Here is a 24,911-nt window from a genome sequence, read left to right on the forward strand (position 1 = left end):
TTTCTATGTTGCTCAGTTATTTAATATTTAATATTTTTTATTTGTATGTTGATGATCATGTGGTCTTTCTTTTTTGACCTGTTAATGATGAGATATACATTAATAAATACCTAGTATAAGGCCCTGGTCCGTTGGCTCAGCAGTAGAGCGTCGACCCGGCATGTGGAAGTCCCGGGTTCAGTTCTCGGCCATGGCACACTGGAGAAGCACTCATCTGCTTTCCCCTCTCCTTTCTCTTTCTTCCCCTCCTGCAACCAAGGCTCTATTGGAGCAAAGTTGGCCTGGGTGCTAAGGTTGGCTCCATGGCCTCCGCCTCAGACGCTAGAATGTCTCTGGTTGGAACCAAATGGGGAGGGCATCGCCCCCTAGTGGACTAACCAGGTGGATCCCTGTCAGGCGCATGCGGGAGTCTGTCTCTCTGCCTTCCTGCTTCTCACTTCAGAAAAATACAAAAATAAATAAATAAATAGATTCCTAGTGTAAAACTATAATTTTCTTCCTCAACTAGCTTAGTGTGTTCTTATCCTTTCTCTCTACTCAAAATGAACATATACTTCACCATTCTTATTTCATGAGAGAGATATCTTATTTTTCATTTATTTTCTTAAATGTTTTTCTGCTACCTGCATGCCACTTATTCTTTCTGTACATAATATTTAAGCAACAGCTATGTGTTTTATGTCTTTAATTTGGGAGGGGAATATAGAGAAGAAACCTGGAATCAAAGCTGAGTATGATACACTAAAAGGACAGATGACCTTACTTTAATGGACAGTTGTAGAAAATAAAAATTTTTAAGTATAAAAAATACATTATATTTTAATATAATGAGTAAAATATTATGACAGAATTGGAGATAGGACTATTCTGGGGCAATATTTAGGAGGGAGAAACAAGTAGCAGTATAAGAGCTAAGACTGTAGTGGTGAGAATCTAGCTCAGAGCAGCAGCAGCAACCAAAGGAAAGGATGGATATGAGAGTAGCACTATAGTATGACTTGGTATTTCTTATAAAGGAGGGAAGAATTAAATATTTTCACAACATTTTGAATCTAAATAACTAGAAAATTTGAGCTACTGTTTATTAAAATGGGAAAGTTGGAGAAGGAAGCCTTTGGGAATACAATATGTTTTGAGGTTGGAAATATGAAGATTTTTCCGCAGTGTTTTCTTCTAAGGGTTTTCTAGTTTTACCTCTTCCATTTAGGTCTTTGATTTATTTTATGATATATTTTTGTAATATGTTGTAAGGTAAAGGTCCAGTTTTTTCTTTTGCATGGTGATATTCAGCTTTACCAACACCATTTGTTGAAAACTGACTTTTCTTTATTGAATGGCCTTTGCACCTTTGTTGAAAATCAATTGACTATATATGTGAAGGTTCCTCTCTATTTTATTCTACTAGTCTGTATGTCCTTATGCCAGTACCACACTGTTTGATTACTATAGCTTTGTGTTATAAGTTTTAGAATTGGGAAATATGAGTCCTCCAATTCTTGTTCTTTTTCAAGATTGTTTTGGCTATCTGGGGATATGTTGAGATTTCATATGAATTTTAGTGTCTGTTTTTCTGTTTCTGCAAAAAATATATATATCATTGGGATTTTGATAGGGATTACATAGTAGTCTTGTTACCTTAACAATAGTAAGTCTTCCAATCCATGAACATGGGCTGTCTTTCTGTGTATTGAAACCGTGTTTTTAATTATATTTTATTTTAGGTAATTTAAACTTAAATTTAAATATTCACATGTGGCTAATGACTACCATATTGGGCCGCATAGCCCTAGAGAATTGTCCTCAGATTGGCTTTTCTTTCTAACACATTGGACTATGGTGACCTCTGCAGAGGCTTCATAGTACCTGAATCGTCATTGGCCTCAGAATGACTACACCATAAGGAAAGTATAGTTAGAGACACCTGTATACAGGAAGGTTTAGGTCCCTCCAAGCAATATAGTTCTGTGTCCCTCTCCTCCCTGAGAAATGATATACAAGTCATGTGTCACCAGATCTTGTTTCTGTTTTTCTTTTAGCAATGCCTGGCTTCCTTCAGAACCAAAGGGAGCCTATTGCTTTCAAAAAATTAGGAAAAGACTCATTGCCTCTGGCTGAAAGGGACCTCATTTTGGCTTTTCTCATTTTCATATAAGCAGAGATCTTGGTGCCCAAAATGGGGCAAATGTTTTAAAAGAAATTTCCTCTCTAAATGAAGATGGTGATTATTTTAAAGCACTTACACACTTTGTTCATCACTCTGATGCTGTTTTCATGGGAATAACAACAAAAGGTGCCCTTGAGTGCAAAGAACTGTTCTGTTTTTAATTCCGTTTATGTTGAGGGTCAAGAGTCTAAGAGATCCCTGCACACCAGAAACAAAAAATAAAGAATGAACATTAAAATTAATTAACTAGGAAACTCCCTTTCTGTGTCTATTCTCACTTCCTTGCCAGGTAAAAAAGTAATACAGGATGTAAAAGAGCTGTGTCCTTAATCCTGTTAACAAGTTTCCCTGCTGCCCCCTTCCCTAGCATCTCTCTAAAGACTATAGAGAGGGGCCCTGGCCGGTTGGCTCAGTGGTAGAGTGTCGGCCTGGCGTGCGGAAGTCCCGGGTTCGATTCCCAGCCAGGGCACACAGGAGAAGCGCCCATCTGCTTCTCCACCCCTCCCCCTTTCCTTCCTCTCTGTCTCTCTCTTCCCCTCCCGCAGCCGAGGCTCCATTGGAGCAAAAGATGGCCCAGGCACTGGGGATGGCTCCTTGGCCTCTGCCCCAGGCGCTAGAGTGGCTCTGGTCACCACAGAGCAACGCCCTGGATGGGCAGAGCATCGCCCCCTGGTGGGCGTGCCGGGTGAATCCCGGTCGGGCGCATGGGGGAGTCTGTCTGACTGCCTCCCCGTTTCCAGCTTCAGAAAAATACAAAAAAAATAAATAAATAAAGACTGTAGAGAGAGCTGCAGATCTTCTCAGAGTAAACAGGAAAACTTAAATAAAATTGGAAGTCTTAGAGGCTACCAAGACACGGCCCTCCAAGAAGAATATGGCTTTAGCCTTGGACAGCGAGGAGCAGTGGGTTTGTGATATTTTGTATAAACATTTTGTCTTGACCCCCCTGCAGAGGAGAGTTCCAGTCAACTTCTAGACCAGAAATGTAGCTTGTATGTCCTAACCTGCCTATAACCACTCTATATCAGCCTCTCCCAAAAAGAGGCTTGGAACTTATATATTTAGAATTGGACTAGCTCATTAGCTACCCGGTTCTCTCAAAATGATTTCTCCACCTTACTACACTATAGCCTATACCCTAGTCTCATTCCCACCTCTCTCCTTTTATAGAAATAACTACTTTTTTAAATTGAATCTATTGGAGTTAGAGATAACATTTTAGAAATTTTTTGTTGATTGATTGATTTGAGAGAGAAAAACATCATTTTGTTTCTCTATGCATTCATTGGTTGATTCTCATATGTGCCTTGACCAGAGACCAAACCTGCAACCTTGGCCTATCAGGATGAGGCTCTAAACAACTGAGCCACCCAGCCAGAGCAGAGAGATAACTTCTTAATTATAATATTTGGGTTGTCCCACACTACAGTTCATCTGCTACCACTTCACCAAAATGCGCAAACCACTTGGGTGTTCTGTGTCAGAACTTAGAAGTGTCCCAACTGTCCCACCCAGCTTCCTCAGTTCTCTTTCTCTTCAGGATTGTTGTGCTGGAATGATATTCCTCTTGGATTTCAGTATGTACTTGGGTGGAGTCTTGGGCTGTTCATAGGAGTGCTGGTAATGTCTGGCCTTCAGTGCTGCCAGAGGCAAAAGCTGGCCTCTTCTCAGTTTAAAGCACATAGTTGGATCGCTGGGGCAGTGTTAGATGGAGGGTGGGGTGAGCAAATACCACTCTCTTCCTACTGTGTTTTCAGGAAATAATTATAAAGCAGCTATAAGTGTGAATGAAGTCAAAAGACTAGATTGGCATCTCCTCCAAACCCCCCTCAAAAAAAAAGGATGAACCCCCCCATCCTCTTTCACTCCTACACTCCTCCTTTAGGTTCCATTTCAGATCCACACCCTTATTGTTCTGCGTGGCTTAACTTGGGTACTATTTCAGTGCAAAAAAACCTTGTTAAACTATCTCTGTTCTCTTCCCTGGGAGAGAATTCAACCATAGTGTGATGAACGAGAGCTGAACTTTCCCTTTAGACAAACTGTGGGTTCTCCTTCCCTGTCCTCTCCCTTCCCAAGAGGAATGTGGGTCTTAGAGGCATATAAATGGGAGGAATAACCAGTACCAAGATTTAATCCTTCAATTAAGGAGTGGGCTTTTCAGAACTAGTAGTAAAATTGTTTGCAGAGGAAGTTGTCATGAAAGGAGTCTCTGCCATCAACACACCTCCATCCTTTCTTCCAGCTGTCTCTTTCCCTTGTACAGCTCTTTGACCTGGTATCTCTCTGGGGTTTAAGTCATACGGCTCTTAGGAACCTTGTCTGGAGTCTCCTAAAATGGCAGATTTTGCTCTGCAGAGCACAGCACCGCTGGATCTGCCCCTCCCCTCTCAGCAGCTGTTTGTCACTGACTGAGGTGGCAGTTGAGCCTGTGTGTGTGGCCGAAGTCGGTGACGAGCCTCCCACCCAGGCCTGGGGAAGCCCTCAGCCAATGTGGTTCCTGTGGCAGCAGCCAAACACGCCAGAGCTCCTCATACCTTCAGGGCTATGGTGTAACAGCCAGCTTCATGCAGGAGCATTGTTTAGTATTGCTTGACTTGACTTCTCTGTCCCCCACCCTCTGTGTTTAAGGAAATATGACCATTGCCCAGTAGAGAATAAGTTGGCATTTGCAGATTGGCTTCCTGCTGCCTCTCTTGTAGTGGGAGCCAGGACCACCTTCCATTTCTGCCTTTCTACCCGTGTGGCAAAGGAAAAGGGCTCCTCTGTGCCCAGCCTCCCGTTGTGGGGTTTCAAGTTGCCTAAGCTCAGGATGCGGCCATCTGCCAGGATATCTGCCCACATAAACATTTATTGTTTATAGGGACGTGTTTCAGCTGCTCTGGCTGATCCCACTAATGAGATCTTCTAGTTTCTTGAAGTTTTCATTTTAAGCCAGTATATAGGGCTGACATCCAGATGCAGAACTTCTGGAGCTTGAGAGGCAGGCTCTATGTGACTGTCCACTTCTAATTTAGCCTAGCCATTGCCTGCTTCCCACCCGGTGGCAGAGCCAAATTTTTATCTCTGAGTTCCCAGTCCTGCCTCTACATTTGCAACATTTCTGGCTGTAGAATTTGGAGATTTATATAAGACGTGATATTATGACACAAGCGGCTGGAGACTTCATTTTGGTGGCAAAACCAGCATTTTGACGAGATAAAGATTTTCTTTTTTTAATTCAAACAACCATGTCCACTGCATCCAAATGTACATTGTCTTTTTTTTGTTGTTGGTATTTTTCTGAAGTTGGAAACGGTGAGGCAGTCAGACAGACTCCCGCATGTGCCTGACTGGGATCCACCCGGCATGCCCACCAGGGGGTGATGCTCTGCCCATCTGGGGCGTTGCTCTGTTGCAACCAGGGCCATTCTAGCGCCTGAGGCAGAGGCCATGGAGCCATCCCCAGCGCCCGGGCCAACTTTGCTCTAATGGAGCCTTGGCTGTGGGAGGGGAAGAGAGAGACAGAGAGGAAAGAGGGGGGTGGAGAGGCAGATGGGTGCTTCTCCTGTGTGCCCTAGCTGGGAATCGAACCTGGGACTCCTGCACACCAGGCTGACGCTCTACCACTGAGCCAACCAGCCAGGACCTTTTTATTTTTTAGAAATATAATTTATTTCCAACATTTTATTATAATGCAGAGTTGGAAGGATTTTACAGTGGGCTCACTTATCCTCAGCATCTATATTCTCTCATTCTCATTTTATTATATACTATACGCTTTATCATGTATCTATCAGTTTATTTTTTATCTAAGCCATCAATACAATTTCTCTAAATCCTTCAACACACACACACGTCATTAACTAGAGTTCAATATTTGCTTATTGTTTTTTCTTTTGATATTAAATTTACATACAATAAAATGGGCAAATATTAATTATAACTTTGTGATTCCTCTGTGTTGTTAAACATTTATCATTGGTTTATTCTTTTTTATTGTTGAGAAATATTCCATTTTATGAATGTCACAGTTTATCCATTCTTTGATTGATGGATTCATGGCCATCTAGATTATTTCCAGTTCAGAGCTATTATGAATAAAGTTGCTACGAATAGTTGTACAGATATATTTTTATGTTTTTTCTTGGGTAAATGCCTAGGATTGGAATTACTGAGTCATAGGGTAGATCAGCAGTTTTCAACTGGTGTGCCGCAAAAAATTTTAAAACATGCAGTACCTGACCAGTCAGGGCACTGACCTTTTTTCCTTTAGATTGTTAAATTTTAAGAAATGACAACAGCCGCCTGACCAGGTGGTGGCACAGTGGCTAGAGCATTGGACGGGGACGCAGAGGACCCAGGTTCGAGACCCCGAGGTCGCCCACTTGAGTGCAGGCTCATCTGGTTTGAGCAAGGCTCACCAGTTTGAGCCCAAGGTCGCTGGCTTGAGCGGAGGGTCATTCGGTCTGCTGTAGCCCCACGGTCAAGGCACATATGGAAAAGCAATCAATGAACAACTAAGGTGCCACAACAAAGAATTGATGCTTCTCCTCTTTCTTCTCTCCTATCTGTCCCTCTCTGTCCCTCTCTCTGTCTCTCTCTGTCCCTGTCACAAAAAAAAAAAAAGAAATGACAACAGCCAACACAACAATAGCCATCCTGTATGAATGAATCAAAATTATACCTATTTTTTTGTCAGATCAGGAAAAAATGTATTTTTGGGGTGTGCCACAGAGTTTTAGTAATTAGTTTATGTGTGCCAAGAGATGAAAAAGGTTGAAAATCACTGGGTTAGACATACATGTTTTTTATTGGAGATCGCTGACCTATTTCCAAAGGTGATTGCATCTTATTATACGCCAACAAAGTATACGTTCCAATTGCTCTGCCTTCTCACTGTGGGGGAGAGGTAATATATCATTTTAGTTTTAATTTACATTTTCCTGATGACTAATAATAGAAATTATAAACTTTCTGATGTGCTTATTGGCCATTTTTATATCTTTTTATGAAGGTTTTATTCAGATTTTTGCCTATTTTCTTTAATTGAGTTGTCTTTTATGTTGATGTTGATTTATGAGATTTCTTTATGTATTCTGGATGCAAGTACTTTGTCAGATACATGTTTCTGAATATTTTTACTCAATCCATGGCTTGCCTGTTTATTTTCTTAGTATACGTGCTGGCAAAGCAAACACATGCCTGTTTATTTTCTTAACAGTGTCTTGGTTGAGCAGAAGTTTTTAATTTTGATAAAATATAATTTATCCTGTTTTCCTTTTATGGCTATTACTTTATAAGATCTAAAAAAGCCAAGTCATATACACTCTCTCCCCTGCTACTCCCCTTCCACAGTTTCTCTTGTTAATATCTTGCATTAATGTAGTACATTTGTTAAAACTGATGAGTGGATATTGATACACTGTTATTTAACTAAAGTCCATAGTTTACATTGGTTTCACTCTTTGCATTATACAGTTCTGTTGATTTTGACAAATGTATATGTATCCACCATTACAGTATCATACAGAATAGTTTTACTGCCAATGCTCCACCTATTCATCCATTTTTCCGTTTTCTCTAGGCCCTGGCAACCAGTGATCTTATTACTGTCTCGATAGTTCTGCCTTTTCCAGAATGTCTTATAGTTGAAATCATACAGTATGATTTGAGAGAGAAAGAGAGAGAGTGAGAGAGGTGGGGGGAGAAGCAAGAAGCATCAGCTCATAGTAGTTGCTTCTCGTAAGTGCCTTGATCAGGCAAGTCTGGGGTATTGAACTGACAACCTCAGCGTTCCACGTTGACACTTGATTCACTGTGCCACCACAGGTGAGGCAAACATCTGTTCATATATCTGTTGGTCATTTGTATGTCTTCCTGGGAGAAGTGTCTGTCCAGGTCCTTCGCCCATTTTTTAATTGGATTGTTTGTTTGGTGTTGGGTTGTATGAGTTCTTTATGTATTCTGAATATTAACCCCCTTTCAGAGCTGTTGTTTGTAAATATCTCCCATTCAGTTGGTTGCTTTTTTGTTTTGTTGGTTGGTGGTTTCTTTCGCTGTTCAGAAGCTTTTTAGTTTGATGTAATCCCATTTGTTTATTTTAGTCTTTACTTCCTTGCCTTTGGGGTCAAATTCATCAAACCTTCTCTAAGACCAAGGTCCATAAGTTTAGTATGTATGTTTTCTTCAATGTAATTTATTGTTTCTTATGTTATATTTAGGTCTTTGATCCATTTTGAATTAATTTTTGTACACGGGTACAAACCGTAATCTAGTTTCATTCTTTCGCATGTGGCTTTTCTATTATCTCAGCACCATTTATTTATTTATTTATTTATTGTAAATGTTTATTTTATTGATTTTAGAGAGAGGAAGGGAGTGAGAGAGAGACAGGAACATTGGTCTGTTCCTATATGTGCTCTGACTGGGGATCGAACCAGCAACCTCTATGCTTTGGCCAACTAGCTATCTGGCCAGGTCCCCAGCACCATTTATTGAAGAGGCTTTCTTTTCTCCATTGTGTGTTTTTGGCTCTTTGTCAAAAATTATTTGCTCATATACATGTGCTTTTATTTCCGGGCTCTCAATTCTATTTTCTTGGTCTGTGTGTCTTTTTTTCTGCAGTACCATGCTATTTTGATTATTGTAGCTCTGTAGTGTAATTTGAAGTCAGCTAGTTTGATACCTCTGTGGCTTTGTTCTTTCTGATGGGGTGGCTTTTTTATTGTTTTGTTTCTTTAAAAAATGACATTGGGGCCTGACCTGTGGTGGCGCAGTGGATAAAGCGTCGACCTGGAAATGCTGAGGTTGCCGGTTCAAAACCCTGGGCTTGCCTGGTCAAGGCACATATGGGAGTTGATGCTTCCAGCTCCTCCCCCCCCTTCTCTCTCTCTATCTCTCCTCTCTCTCTCTCTCTCTCTCTCTCTCTCTCTCTCTCTCTCTCTGTCTCTCTCTCTCATCTCTAAAATGAATAAATAAATAAATAATTTTTTTTAAAAATTACATTGGGATTTTGATAGGGATTGCATTAAATCTCTATATTGCTTTGGGTAATATGGACATTTTAACTATGTTGATTCTTCTATTCCATGAACGCAGAATGTCTATTTCATTGTGTACATTTGTTAATGTAGTACATGTTTTTCCATTTTTTTCTTTTTCTTTTTTTTTTAGCCAGAGGCTTAGGCAGAGAGAGAAACAGACAAGAAGGGAGAGAGATGAGAAGCATCAACTTGTAATTGCATCACTTTAGTTGTTCATTGATTGCTTCTCCTTTTTCAGTTTCTTTTAATAATGCTTATAGTTTTCAGTATATAAGTCTCTCACATTCTTTTGTTAAGTTATTCCTAGTTGTTTTATTCTTATTGTTGCAATTGTAGAAGGAATTAGGGGTGTTTTTATTTTCTTTTCTGAAATTTCATTGTTAGTATATAGAAATGTAGTGGATTTGTATACATTGATTTTATATCTTGAAACTTTGTTTATTGTTTCTAATAGTTTTCTGGAAGAATCTTTAGGATTTTCTATACACAGAATCTTGTCTTCTGCGAAAAGTGACATTTTTACTTTTTCATTCCTAATTTGGATGACTTTTATTTCTTTTCTTATCCAATTGCTCTGGCTTGGACTCCCAGAACTATATTGAATAAGAGTGGACATCCTTGTCCTACTCCTGATTTTTTTAAATTTATTCATTTTTAGAGAGGAGAGAGAGAGAGAGGAAGAGAGAGAGAGAGGAGGGAGGAGCAGAAAGCATCAACTCCCATATATGCCTTGACCAGACAAGTGCAGGGTTTTGAACCGGCGACCTCAGTGTTCCCAGGTCAACGCTTTATCCACTGCACCACCAGAGATCAGGTCCTACTCCTGATTTTAGTGGAAAAGCTTTCATTTTTCACCGAGTATGATATTAGCTGAAGCTTTGTCATGTATGGCTTTTATTATGTTGAGGTACTTTTCTTCTATACCCATTTTTTTTTAGTGTTTTAATCATAAATTGGTATATCTTTTTTTTTTTCATTTTAGAGAGGAGAGGGAGAGACAGAGAGTGAGAGAGAGGAGAGACAGAGAGAGAGAAGGTGGGGAGGAGCTGGAAGCATCAACTCCCATATGTGCCTTGACCAGGCAAGCCCAGGGTTTCGAATCGGCGACCTCAGCATTTCCAGGTTGACGCTTTATCCACTGTGCCACCACAGGTCAGACACTGGTATATCTTATAAAATGCTTTTTTGCGTGTATTGAGATCATACGATTTTTTTATCCTTTGTTTTGTTAATGTGGTGTATTGTGACTTTTTTTAAGCTTTTTTCTTTTATATATTTTTTATTTTTAAGTTATAGTTGACATACACTATTATATTAGTTTCTGGTGTACAACCCCGTGATTAGACATTTATATAATTTACAAAGTGATTACCCTAATCTAGTGCCCATCTGACACAATACATTGTTATTACAATATTATTGACTATATTTTTTGTACTATACTTTACATCCTCATGACTATTCTGTAACTACCAATTGGTACTTCTTAATCCCTTCACTTTTTCACCCAGTCCCCCAGCCTCCCTTCCATCTGGCAACTGTCAAAATGTTCTATCTATTTATGTCTGTTTCTGTTCTACTCGTCCATTTATTTTGTTTTTTAGATTGTACATATAGGTGAAATGATCTGGCATTTGTCTTTCTCTGACTTATTTCACTCAGCACAGTACTATCTAGGTCCGTCTATGTTGTTACAGATGGCAAGATATCATTCTTTTTTATGGCTGCATCATATACCATTGTATATATGCACTACTTCTTTATCAATTCATCTATTGATGAACACTTAGAAGTTTGCTTCTATATCTTGGCTATTGTAAATAATGCTGCATTAAACATATGGAATTTTTTTTTCAATTTTGGGTTTCTTCAGATAAATACTCAGAGGTATTTGCTGGATTCTTCTTTGTCTCGTGTTATAGCTTTTGTTTTAAAGTCTCTTTTGTCTGATGTAAGTATTGCTTCCCCCAGCTTTTTCTTTTTTTCTGTTTCTTTTTTTTTTTTTTTTTTTTACAAAGACAGAGAGTGAATCAGAGAGAGGAATAGACAGGGACAGACAGGAACGGAGAGAGATGAGAAGCATCAATCATTAGTTTTTCATTGCGTGTTGCAACACCTTAGTTGTTCATTAATTGCTTTCTCATATGTGCCTTGACCGCAGGCCTTCAACAGACCGAGTAACCCCTTGCTGGAGCCAGCAACCTTGGGTCCAAGCTGGTGGGCTTTTGCTCAAACCAGATGAGCCCGCGCTCAAGCTGGCGACCTCGGGGTCTCGAACCTGGGTCCTCTGCATCCCAGTCCGACGCTCTATACACTGCGCCACCACCTGGTCAGGCGTGTTTCCATTTTCATGAAATATCATTTTCCATCTCTTTTCTTTAGTCTGTGTGTGTCTTTAGATCTGAAGTGAATCTCTTGTAGACAGCATATTTAAGGGTCTGTTTTGTTATCCATTCAGCCACCATGTCTTTTGATTGGAGTATTTAATTCATTTACATTGAAAGTAATTGTTGACCGATATGTATTTATTGCCATTTTATTATTCATATTTTTTATTTTTTTTTCTTCTTTTTTGTGGCAGAGACAGAGTCAGAGAGCGGGACAGACAGGAAGAGAGATGAGAAACATCAATTCTTCGTTGTGGCTCCTTAGTTGTTCATTGATTGATTTCTCATCTGTGCCTTGACCTGGGGGGGAGGTACAGCAGACCTAGTGACCCCTTTCTCAAGCCAGCAACCTTGAGCTCAAGCTGGCAACCTCGGGGTCTCAAACCTGGGTCCTCAAATCCCAGTCCGACACTCTAGTCACTGTGCCACCACCTGGTCAGGCTAATTTTTTTTCTTCTTAAAGATAACCCATTAGCCTAACCAGGCGGTAGTGCAGTTTATAGAGCCTCGGACTAGGACGGGAGGACCCAGGTTCCGAACCCTGAAGTTACTGTCTTGAATGCAGGGCTCACCAGCTTAAGCACGAGGTCACTGGCTTGAGCAAAGGTCACTTTCTTTGCTGGAGCCCCCTACTCTCATCAAGGCACATATAAGAAAGCACTCACTGAACAACTAAGGTGCCACAGCGTAGAATTGATGCTTCTCATCTCTCTCCCTTCTCTCTCCCTTCCTGTCTGACTGTCTTTGTCTCTCTCTCTGTCTCTGTCAAAATAAATAAGTAAAAATCAAAAAAGAAGATCCTTTAACATTTTTTGTAATACTGGTTTGGTGGTGATGAACTCCTTTAGCTTCTTATTATCTGGGAAGCTCTTTATCTGTCTTTCAATTCTAAAGGATAGCTTTTCTGGGTAGAGAAATCTTGGTTGTAAGTCCTTGCTTTTCATCACTGTTTTGTGCCAGTCCCTTCTGGCCTGCAGAGTTTCTGTTGAGAAATAAGTTGACAGTTATGGGAGCTCCCTTGTAGGTACCTAACTGCTTTTTTCTTGCTTCTTTTAAGATTCTCTCATTGTGCCCTGGCCGAATAGCTCAGTTGGTTTGAGTGTCATCCCAATACACAGAGGTTGCAGGTTTAATCTTTGGTCAGGGAGCATAATAGGAACAGATTGATGTTTCCCTCCCTCCCTTCTTCTCTTCCTTCTTCCCTCCCTCCCTCCTCCCTTTTCCCTTCCCCTTCCCCTTTCTTCCTCTCCCTCCCTAAAATCAATAAATAAAGTTTTTTTAAAAGAAGATCTCTCTTTATCTTTAACCGTTGGCATTTTTTTCCTAATTTTTTTTACCAAGACAGAGAAAAAGTCAGTGAGGGACAGACAGGCAGGAGGGGAGAGAGATGAGACCCATCAATTTTTCGTCTCAGCGCCTTAGTTGTTCAGTGATTGCTTGACCAGGGGGCTACAGCAGAGCGAGTGACCCCTTGCTCAAGCCAGCAACCATGGGCTCAAGCCAGCGACCTTGGGCTTCAAGCCAGTGACCTTTGGGCTCAAGCCAGTTAACATGGGGTCATGTCTATAATCTTACACTCAAACCAGGAAGCCCTTGCTCAAGCTGATGGCCCCGTTGTCAAGCTGGCGACCTTGAGGTTTCAAACCTGGGTCCTCTGCGTCCCCCTCTGACACTCTATCTACTGGGCCACCGCTTGGTCAGGCTAACCTTTGGCATTTTAATTATGATATGTCTTAGTGTGGACCCTTTTGGATTCAATTTGTTTGGGACTCTGCACTTTCTGGATTTGTATATTTCCTTCACCAGGTTAGGAAAGTTTTCCATTATTATTTTTTCAAATAGGTTTTCAATTTCTTGCTGTCTCTCTTCTCCTTCCAACACCTCCATGATGCAAAATTTGGTACACTTGAAGTTGTCCCAGAATCTCCTTACACTATCCTATGTCTTTGGATTTTTTTTTTCTTTTTGTTCTGGTTGGGTGGTTTCTGCTTCCTTATCTTCCAAATCATTGATTTGATCATATGCTTTATCTACTCTACTGCTGATTCCCTGTAATGTATTCTTCATCTCAGTTAGTGTATTCTTCATTTCTGAATGGTTCTTTTTAATGTTATCTTTGTTTTTTTATTTTCTATTTCTTTGTTGAAGTTCTCAGTAAGTTACTCTACTCTTCCCCTAAGTTCCTTGAGCATCCTTATAACCAGTGTTTTGAACTCTTCATCTGGTAGATTGCTTGTCTCCATTTTGTTTAGCTCTTTTTCTGGAGTTTGTTTTGTTCGTTCATTTGTGACGTGTTTGTCTCCTCATTTTGTCTTATCTCCCTATGTACTAGGTAGAGATGCTACATCTCCCAATTTTGGTAGAGTAGCTTTATGTAGTAGGTGTCCTGTAGGGCCCAGTGGCACATCACCCCCCGTCACCAGAGCTGGGCACTCCAGGTGTACCCCCTCCTCCTGTGTGGGCTGTGTACACCCTCCTGTTGTAGTTGAGCCTTGATTGTTGTTGCCATGTCAGTGAGAGGGATTTACCTCCAGGCTGGTTAGCTGCAAGTACTGGCCACAACCACCATGGATGGTCTGATCTGCAGGGGCTCACCCCATGGAGCAGAACTCATTTCAGTGGTGATCAGGTAGCCACTGAGTGTAACCCTAGAGTGTGTTACTCATAGAAGTGATTGGTGGTGCTTCAGTGTGGTCTGAAGCTCTCTACTGGGTGCAATGGCTCTGGGCTTCCTGGGTGGTGCAGGCCAAGTTAGATGCTGCCTCTTTTCTGCCCAGGGCCAAGCAGCTTGAGCTACAAAGTGATCTGCAGATGGTTGCTACTTATGCTGGGCTTGGAGGTGCCCACGAGAGGCCAAGGTGCAAGCCAACGCCAGCTGCCACTAGTGCCCAGCCTAGGGCCACTTAGCAAGAAGTATAGGGTACTGAGAGGCCAGATACTCCTTATTTGAGAAATTTAGGAAAGTCTGTAGCATGAGCCAAAACAGGCCATTTGTATGGAGAAGCCACTAGAAAGGGTTTGAGTATGCCCTTCATTTGGGTGAGACAGGGTATATATTAGGGAATCACTAGGGCAGGGCTAACATTATTAGCCAGGTTGATAGACTTAGACATGGCACCTGCCTGCCAGCTCTGTGAGGAGAGGGCTGAGCAAGGAAACACTGACCTTTGCCAACATTTATGTCTGGGAAAATTTTACCCCTCCAGCCTTTGATGCTAGACAGTTCAGTTCTTCCCCAAACTTCCCTGGAGCTGTTTGAGCTGCTGCCCTAGTGCTGGAGCTCAGAGTAAGTGAGTCTGTGTAAGTCTATGCGTGGGCCCTTTAAGAAGAACACCAGGGATTCCAGAGCCCTTAGTGTCACTCAACCACAATCTTCTCTGGTTCTTACCACCAGAAGTTATGGGGACTTTTCTTCCTGGCACTGTAACCCTAGGCTGGGGAGCCTGTGTGGTGCTGGGAGCCCTGGCTCTTCAGAGGGGACCTCTGCAGCTGAGATATCCCTCCCAAGTTTTAACTGCTGTACATGGTTGTGGGACCAGCCTGTTCCATGTCTTCACCCCTTCTACCGGTCTTGACATGGCTTCTTCTTTATATCTTTAGTTATAGGACCTTTATTCAGCTAGTTACAATTTTGATGTGTTTGTGGAAGAGTCTGAGTACCATGTTTACTTAGACTAGCATCTTGACCTAGAGCCCTTTGTGACTCTGATGTTGAGCATTTTTTCATATGCTTATTTACCATGTGTATATCTAGTTTAGTGAGGTATATAGAGCTTTTGCCTATTTTTAAATTAGGTATGTTTGTTTTCTTGTTAAGTTTTGAGATTGATTTTTACATATTAAAACATACTGTATTGGATTTGTCAATATTTTGGTAAGGATCTTTTTATCTGTGTTCATGAGGGATATTTATAATTTTGGTGTTGTTATAACTTGTCAGGTTTTGGCATTAGAGTTATACTGACCTCATTAAATGACTTGAAGTATAACCGCGTCTGTTTTCTGAAAGGATTCATGAAATATTGATGTCGATTTTTCTTTAAATGTTTGATAGAAAAAACCATCTTGGCCTAGAGTTTCTGTGGGAAACTTTAATATACTATATAGTTATTCATTATTTTCTGTTTTATCTCATGAATTTGTGTAAGCTATCATGTTTTTTTTTTAACTATTGTTTTCAAGGAATTTGTTTTATGTAAAACCTATCAAACTCAGACCAGTGACCTCAGGGTTTCAAACCTGGGTCCTCAGCATCCTAGGCTGATGATCTATCCACTGCGCAACCACATGGTCAGGCGACATGGATTATTTAGAAATGTGTTTAATTTTTAAATATCTGAGGTTTCCTGGATATCTTATTGTTACTGATTCTTGATTTAATTCCACTGTGATCAGAGAGCATACTCTACCTTATTTCCGTCCGTTTAAATGTGTTGAGACTTGCTTTATGGCTTACACATGTCTCTCAAAGAATGTAACTGTATGTACTTGAAAAGAATGTATTCTGTATTTGTTGGGTGTTACATTTTATAAATATCAAAGTTAATAGTATTGTTCAGATCCTTTGTATATGTACTAATATTTTGTCTAGGAGCTTACTTGGTCATATAAGAAGCAGAACTCTTGCGCTGGCTACCTTGGGAATTTACACACATTTATATTAGTGCTATTTCTGTCACTTAGAATTTTGGGACCTCTGTTTTCTGAACCCATGACACATTCTTTTGATATCCTTAAGGATGTCAGATCTTTAGACTTTTTAAGTGTAGCTTTTAGATAGATAGATTTTATTTATTCATTTAACTTTCCTAATTTTAATTATTATTAAGTGAGAGTCAGGGAGGCAGACAGGCAGACTCCTGCATGCAACCAGACCAGGATCCACCCAGCAAGATCCTCCACTGAGGGATGCTCTGCCCATCTGGGGCCACTGCCTCACTGCTAGTCAACCGAGCTATTTTAGTGCCTGAGGCTAGGCTACGGAGCCATCCTCAGTTTCTAGGGCCTACTTGTTCGAACCATTTGAGCCAAGGCTGTGGGAGGGGAAGAGAGAGAAAAAGAGAAGGGGGAAGGAAAAGGGTGGAGAAGCAGATGGTCACTTCTCCTGTGTGCACTGATCGAGAATTGAACCTGAGACTTGCACATGCCAGGCCGTCACTCTACTGCTAAGCCAACCGGCCAGGGCCTTTATTATTATTTTTAAGATTTTATTTATTGATTTTGCAGAGGCGGGGGAGTGAGAAGTATCAACTCATAGTTGCTTCTCTCTAGTAGTCCATTGCTTGTTTATTGCTTGTTGTATTTGCCTTAATGGGGCAAGCCCAGGGTTTTGAATTAGCAACCTCGGCATTCCAGATCAACACTTTATCCACTGTGCCAACACCAATCAGGCTGTATTTGTCTGTTCTTGAAACAACTTTACTGTTTTAGTTATTATAGCTTTGTAATATGTTTTAATACTAGTGATGTGAGTTTATATATTTTTCCCTTTATATATTTTATTGAAATATACCTTTGACTTTTTCCACCTATTTATGCTTTCAGCAAAGTTCAGAGTAATTTTAAGTCCCTTTAACTCTCCCCTTCATCAAAAAAGGAAATCCTGCCTGACCAGGTGGTGGCGCAGTGGATAGAGCGTCGGACTGGGATGCAGAAGGACCCAGGTTCGAGACCCCGAGGTCGCCAGCTTGAGCGCTGGCTCATCTGGCTTGAGCAAAGAGCTCACCAGCTTGGACCCAAGGTCGCTGGCTCCAGCAGGGGGTTACTCAGTCTGCTGTAGGCCCGCGATCAAGGCACATGTGAGAAACCAATCAATGAACAACTAAGAACTCGCAACGCGCAACGAGAAACTGATGATTGATGCTTCTCATCTCTCTCCGTTCCTGTCTGTCTGTCCCTGTCTATCTCTGCCTCTGTTAAAAAGAAGAAAAAAAAAAAAAAAGGAAATCCTTATGGTAATTTTTTTTTTTTTTTTTTTTGTATTTTTCCGAAGCTGGAAACGGGGAGAGACAGTCAGACAGACTCCCACATGCGCCCGACCGGGATCCACCCAGCACGCCCAACTGGGGCGACGCTCTGCCCACCAGGGGGCGATGCTCTGCCCCTCCGGGGCGTCGCTCTGCCACGACCAGAGCCACTCCAGCGCCTGGGGCAGAGGCCAAGGAGCCATCCCCAGCGCCCGGGCCATCCTTGCTCCAATGGAGCCCCGGCTGTGGGAGGGGAAGAGAGAGACAGACAGGAAGGACTGGGAGGGGGTAGAGAAGCAAATGGGCGCTTCTCCTATGTGCCCTGGCCGGGAATCGAACCCGGGTCCCCCGCACGCCAGGCTGATGCTCTACCGCTGAGCCAACCGGCCAGGGCCCCTTATGGTAATTTTTGTTTCAGGTGTACAACATAATGATTTTTTGGGGGGAGGGACAGACAAGGATAGACTGACAGGACGGAAAAGAGATGAGAAGCATCAGTTCTTTGTTGTGGCACCTTAGTTCATTGTTTGCCTTCTCATATGTGCCTTGACCAGGGGACTTCAGCTGAGCCAGCAACCTTGGGCTCAAGCCAGCAACCATGCTCTATGATTCCATGCTCAAGCTGGTGAACCAGTGCTCAAGCCCAGCAACCCTGGGGTTTCAAACCACGGTCTTCAGCATCCCAGGCTGACTCTATCCACTGAGGGACCTGTGTAGGTAGTCATAATGATTTGATATATGTATATATTCCAAAATGATCACCACAATAAGTCTAGTTAACAACTATCACTACACAGTTGCAATTTTTTTTTTTTTTGTATTTTTCTGAAGCTGGAAACGGGGAGAGACAGTCAGACAGACTCCCGCATGCGCCCGACTGGGATCCACCCGGCACGCCCACCAGGGGCGAAGCTCTGCCCACCAGGGGGCGATGCTCTGCCCCTCCGGGGCGTCGCTCTGCCGCGACCAGAGCCACTCTAGCGCCTGGGGCAGAGGCCAAGGAGCCATCCCCAGCGCCCGGGCCATCTTTGCTCCAATGGAGCCTTGGCTGCGGGAGGGGAAGAGAGAGGAAGGAGGGGGGGGGGTGGAGAAGCAAATGGGCGCTTCTCCTATGTGCCCTGGCCGGGAATCGAACCCGGGTCCCCCGCACGCCAGGCCGACGCTCTACCGCTGAGCCAACCGGCCAGGGCCTGCAATTATTTTTATGATGGGAACTTTTTTTTTTTTTTGTATTTTTCTGAAGTTGGAAATGGGGAGGCAGTCAGACAGACTCCCACATGCGCCCAACCGGGATCCACCCGCACACCCACCAGAGGGCAATGCTCTGCCCATCTGGGGCATCGCTCTGTTGCAACCAGAGCCACTCGAACGCCTGAGGCAGAGGCCACAGAGCCATCCTCAGCGCCCAGGCCAACTTTGCTCCAATGGAGCCTTTGCTGCAGGAGGGGAAGAAAGAGACAGAGAGGAAGGAGAGGGGGAGGGGTGGAGAAGCAGATGGGCGCTTCTCCTGTGTGCCCTGGCCGGGAATTGAACCCGGGACTCCTACACACCAGACCGATGCTCTGCCACTGAGCCAACCGGCCAGGGCCTATGATAGGAACTTTTAAGATCTGCTCTCGCCTAACCTGTGGTGGCACAGTGAATAAAGCATCGACCTGGAGGGAATGCTGAAGTTGCCGGTTCAAAACCCTGGTCTTGCCTGGTCAAGGCACATATAATGCTTCCTGCTCCTCCCCCTCGTTTTTCTCTCTCTCTCTCCTCTGTAAAATGAATAAATGTCTTTAAAAAAACAGATCTGCTCCTGAGCAGTTCTCAAATACACAATAAAACACATGGCACACTTCACAAATATGTGTGTTTCAGTTTTGTGCAGTACATGTTAATCTCTGTATTGTTCCAGTTTCAGTATATGTGCTGCAGATGTGACCACTCCTCATGGTGTTTTGATTGGAATTGCATTCACAATGTCTTTGAAAAAATTTGACATTGTTAAATATTTTCTTATTAGAACAAAGTATTCTCTGCATATCAGGTTTTATGTCTCACATTTTTTTATTAATTTTTTTACTGTAATTAATGGGATTTTAAAAAAAGATTTTATTTATTTATTTTAGAGAGGAAAGAGAGAATGAGAAGTGAGGACTAGGAAGCATCAACTCTTATATGTGCCTTGACCAGGAAAGCCCAGAGTTTTGAACCGGCAATCTCAGCATTCTAGGTCGATGGTTTATTCACTGTGCCACCACATGTCAGGTTAACGGGATTTTTTTTTATTATTACGCCTTCTAAATTGTACTTAGAAAATGCTAACTTACGTGTATATATCCAGCCATCACAAACTCTTTTATGAATTCTATTTTTTTTAAGATTTTATTTATTCATTTTAGAGAGAGGAGACAGAGAGAGAGACAGAGACAGAGAGGAGAGAAGGGAGAGAGGAGCAGGAAGCATCAACTCCCGTATGTGCCTTGACCAGGGAAGCCCGGGGTTTCGAACCAGTGACCTCAGTGTTCCAGGTCGACGCTTTTACCCACTGCGCCACCACAGGTCAGGCCTCTTTTATGAATTCTAATAAATTTTTTTTAGCTGACCATTTTGGATTTTCTGAGTATATTCATTACAGATAAAGTTAATATAATCTCTTTTTCAGTAGTCATATATCTGCTGATTTCTCCCTCATTGCTTTGACTGAAACTTTTAGAAACATTAAATAATGCTGAAAGTAGGAATTCTTTTCTTGTTTTTTTTTAATAGGAATACTTAGTATTTTAAGCATTTCTATAATGTTTCTATTGTTTTAGGGGTTTTTTTTTAGGTTTTTTAAAATTTACTCATTTTAGAGAGAGGAGAGAATAAAAGGGGAGGAGCAGGAAGCATCAACTCCTGTATATACCTTAAACAGGAAACCCAGAGCTTTTTTATTTTTATTTATTTATTTATTTTACAGAGACAGAGAGAGAGTCAGAGAGAGAGATAGATAGGGACAGACAGGAATGAAGAGAGATGAGAAGCATCAATCATTAGTTTTTCTTGCGACACCTTAGTGTTCATTGACTGCTTTCTCATATGTGCCTTGACCGTGGGCCTTCAGCAAACCGAGTAACCCCTTGCTTGAGCCAGCGACCTTGGGTCCAAGCTGGCGACCTCAGGGTCTCAAACCTGGGTCCTCCGCATCCCAGTCCAATGCTCTATCCACTGCACCACCTCCTGGTCAGGCAAAACCCAGGGCTTTGAACCAGCAACCTCAGCGGTCTAGGATGACACTTAATCCACTGCACCACCACAGATCAGGTTGTTTCTGTTGTTTTAGAAGGCATAGATATATAGCCTGACCAGGCAGTGGTGCAGTGGATAGAGCATCGGACTGGGATGCAGGGGACCCAGGTTTGAAACCCCAGGGTTGCCAGCTTGAGCGCGGGCTCACCAGCTTGAGTGCAGGGTCACTAGCTTGAGCGTGGGGTCATAGACATGGCCCCAAGGTTGCTGGCTTGATCAAGGGGTCACTCACTCTGCTGTAGCCCCCTGGTCAAGGCATATATGAGAAAGCAGTCAATGAACAACTAAAGGAGCACAGTGAAGAATTGATGCTTCTCATCTCTCTCCATTCCTGCCTGTCTGTCCCTATCTGTCCATCTCTCTGACTCTCTGTCTTTGTCACACACACACACACACACAAAAGGCATAGATATTAAGATAGTATTTTCCAATTTTAATTTACTGAGTCTCTACTTAAAATAAAAAGTATGGGCCCTGGCCAGTTGGCTGGCTCAGTGGTAGAGTGTCAACCTAGCATGTGGAAATCCTGGGTTTGATTCCCAGTCAGGGCACACTGCTTCTCCCCCACCACCACCATTTTCCCCTCTCTCTCTTCACCTCCCGCAGCCATGGCTTGATTGATTCTAGTGTGTTGGCCCTGGGCATTGAGCATGGCTCCATGGAGCCTCTACCTCAGGCACTAAAAATAGCTCAGTTTTGAGTTTGGACTCCAGATGAGCAGAGCATCAGCCCCAGATGGGGGTTGCTGGGTGGATCTTGGTCAGGGCACATGCAGGAGTCTGTCTTTCTAGCTCCCCTCTTCTCACTTAAATAAAAAAAATAAAAATAAAAAAACCCACAAGAATAAAATATATGCTCAAGTTTTAAGAAATGCCTTTCAACAAATCTTAATCATTATTCTTTAATTTATGTTATATTATAAATTAATACATTTTCTAAACTACTTTTCTTTTTTTAGTGTGGTAAACCCTATTTGGACTCAGTATAGTTGTATTTTAATGGTCTGCTAATTTATTTATTTTTTTTTAGAGAGAGAGAAAGAGAAAGACAGGAAGGGAGAGATGAGAGGCATCAACTCCTAGTTGCTTCATTTTAGTTGTTTATTGATTGCTTCTCATATATGCCATGACCAAGGGGCTCAAGCTGAGCCAGTGATGCATTATTCAAACCAGTGGCCATAGAGTCATGTCTATGATCCCACACTCAAGCTGGTGAGCCCATGCTCAAGCCAGCGAGCTCAGGTTTTCCAACCTGGGTGCTCAGCATCCCAGGTCAACACTCCATCTACTGTGCCACCACCTGGTGAGGCAACCTACTACTTAACTTTAAAAGATGTTTAATGAGTCTTGAGAATATATTTTTAGTATACAAAATTCAACATATAGCTATTAAATAATTATACTGTTCTAATAGTCTGTATAATTATTTTTACCTGTTTGATATGTTAAAGAATGAAAGTGGTAGTAGTCTGCCACTGCAGTTGTTTTTATGTCAGTTTCTCCTTTTATTTCAAAGGTATTTTTGTGTTGTGTTTTGTTTTATTTGGTTTTGTTTTTAATTCCGTTCACTTTTACCTTGGATCCTACTTTGGTTTTTTATTTTGTTTTGGTGTTTATCTTTGTCTAATAGATTTTTGCATATCCTCCTCCCACCCCCTTTTTAAATTTTATTGTTAAGGTATATCTCTTCTAAACTGTATCTACACATTGCACTTAAAAGTTTTTTTTGCCTGACCAGGCAGTGGCATAGTGGATAGAGCGTGGGACTGGGCTGCGGAGAACCCAGGTTTGAGACCCCAAGGTCGCCAGCTTGAGCCCAAGGTCACTGGCTCGAGCAAGGGGTCACTTGGTCTGCTGTAGCCCCACGGTCAAGGCACATATGAGAAATCAATCAATGAACTAAGGTGCTGCAACGAAGAATTGATGTTTCTCATCTCCCTCCCTTCCTGTCTGTCCCTATCTGTTCCTCTGACTCTCTCTCCATCTCTGCCACACACACACAAAAAATTTTTTTTTGAAGTGATATTTGTATAGCATGAATTTAACCATTTAAAGTGAACAATTCATTGGCACTTAGAACATTTACAGTATTGTGCAGCTACCACCTGGATACTCATTAAGTGTTTGTTTCTTCTTTTCCAAGTGACAGTAGGGGAAAGAGAGAGAGACTGACTCCCGCACATGCCCCATCCAGGATCCCTCATTTGGGGCTTATGCTCTGCTCTTCTGGGACCAATGTTTGCAAACAAGCTATTTTTAGTCCTTGAGGCAGAGGCACCACAGAGCCATGCTCAGCTCCCGGGGTCAACGTGCTTGAATCAAGCAAGCCGTGGCTGTGGGAGCTGAAGAGAGAGAGAAAGAGAAGGGAGGGGGGGGGAACAGATGGTCACTTCTCCTGTGTGCCCTGACCAGGAATCAAACCCGGGACATCCACATGCCAAGCCGATGCTCTACCACTGAGCCAGTCAGCCAGGACCTTATTGCATTTTAATTCCACTCTTTTATCTTTAATTTTTAAAATAAAACACTTTTAATTATTTTTATTTCTTTGTCCAATAGAAAAAATAAACAAGCCTGACCAGGCGGTGGCACACTGGATAGAGCATTGGACTGGGACACAGAGGGCCTAGGTCCAAAACCCCAAGGTTGCCACCTCAAGCGCAGGCTCATCTGGCTTGAGCGTGGGCTTACCAGCTTGAGCACGGGATCACTGGCTTGAGTATGAGATCATAGACATGACCCCATCATCACTGGCTTGAGTCCAAGGTCACTGGCTTGAGTCCAGGGGTCACTTGCTGTACTGTAGCCTCCCTCCTTCCATCAAGGCACATATGAGAAAACAATCAGTGAACAACTAAAGTGCCACAATGAAGAACTGATGCTTTTCATCTTTATTCCTTTCTGTTGGTCTGATCCTATCTGTCCCTCTCTCTGTCTCTGTCATGCGAACAAAAGAAAAGAAAAACAATATAATATAATATTATTTTACTTAAGATTATGTTCAGCTGTAAGAAATATAAAATCCTAAAATAATACTAACTTAAATAGAGATAGATTTCCCTCTCAAATGAAACAAGCCGAAAGATTTTTTGGTTTGGTACTCCATGGTGTCATGGACCAAGGTTCTTTCTGTTTTATTGCTCTGCTGTATGGTTTTTATTTCCAAGGACCTTTCAAAGTCTAAGTAAGATAGCTTTTGGAATGCCAGCCATTTAAGCTGCATACAAGCCTATGGAGAGTAGGAAAAGTTAAGGAATGCAATTTTTAAAATAATTTAAGGCACCTCTCTCTTTAAGGACCTATTCTGGGAGCTCATACACACTCCTGACTACATTCTCTTGGCCAGAACTAAGTCGCATGGCCAAACTTAGCTACAATGTAGACTGGGATTTATTTTTACTCTAGGTAGCCAAAGGCACAGCTAAAATCAAGCGTTTTATATTACAGAGGAAGAGAAGGAAAACAAATAATGGGAAACAACTAGTAGTTTCTGCCTTACCTCCCCATGCATAAATGAAGGATGCTCTACTTTCTTCTTCTTTCACTACTCTTTCAGTTTCTTAGTTTTTATAGATAGCAGTGAGTAGCTATTACAGGCTTACAGTGTGCCAGTATTTAATCTTCACAACAGTTCTACCTGGAGTAAGTACCTGTGTTGTTTGTTATTTTCCCCATTTACAGCTATAGAAACTGAGACGCAGAAAGATTAAGCACTTTACCTAAAGTCACACATCTGGTGATTCAAATTCATGCTGTAGAGTCTAAATCAATCACTGTACACTCTCAACCCTATTATCATGAAATGTATTTACGCTGTGATATGTACATTGTTTACCTTTTCTTTGAAGAATAATTTTTTGACATTTTCACTGTTTCAGAATACTATTAAATTACTTATATAGAATTAGATATCTTTTACTCTTCTTTGCTTTTGCCATTTGTTTAATATAATTGATCTGTTTTTTATTTCTGGGTTTTGTCTTTGCTGTTTTTTTGTTGTTTTGTCATCTTTTTTTTTTCTTACTGTTGGAATTTTCAAAAATACAAGAAAAGTTAAAAGAATAGTATAATGAATCACTGCTTGAGCAGTGATC

The 24,911-nt window shown here is 41.8% G+C and overlaps 1 protein-coding gene and 1 non-coding gene across 8 annotated transcripts in view; one reads left to right on the plus strand and one right to left on the minus strand.

Annotated features, from left to right (window-relative positions):
* The window catches only part of SMG6 (SMG6 nonsense mediated mRNA decay factor), a 285,008-nt gene that overhangs the window by 200,019 nt on the left and 60,078 nt on the right, over positions 1 to 24,911 (plus strand). The window lies entirely within an intron of this gene.
* Positions 19,369 to 19,472, minus strand: LOC136395981 (U6 spliceosomal RNA). Its single transcript, XR_010749421.1, has one exon. It is a non-coding gene; the product is annotated as a U6 spliceosomal RNA (small nuclear RNA).

The sequence above is a fragment of the Saccopteryx leptura genome, chromosome 2 (assembly GCF_036850995.1).
Source record: "Saccopteryx leptura isolate mSacLep1 chromosome 2, mSacLep1_pri_phased_curated, whole genome shotgun sequence".
NCBI lineage: Eukaryota > Metazoa > Chordata > Mammalia > Chiroptera > Emballonuridae > Saccopteryx > Saccopteryx leptura.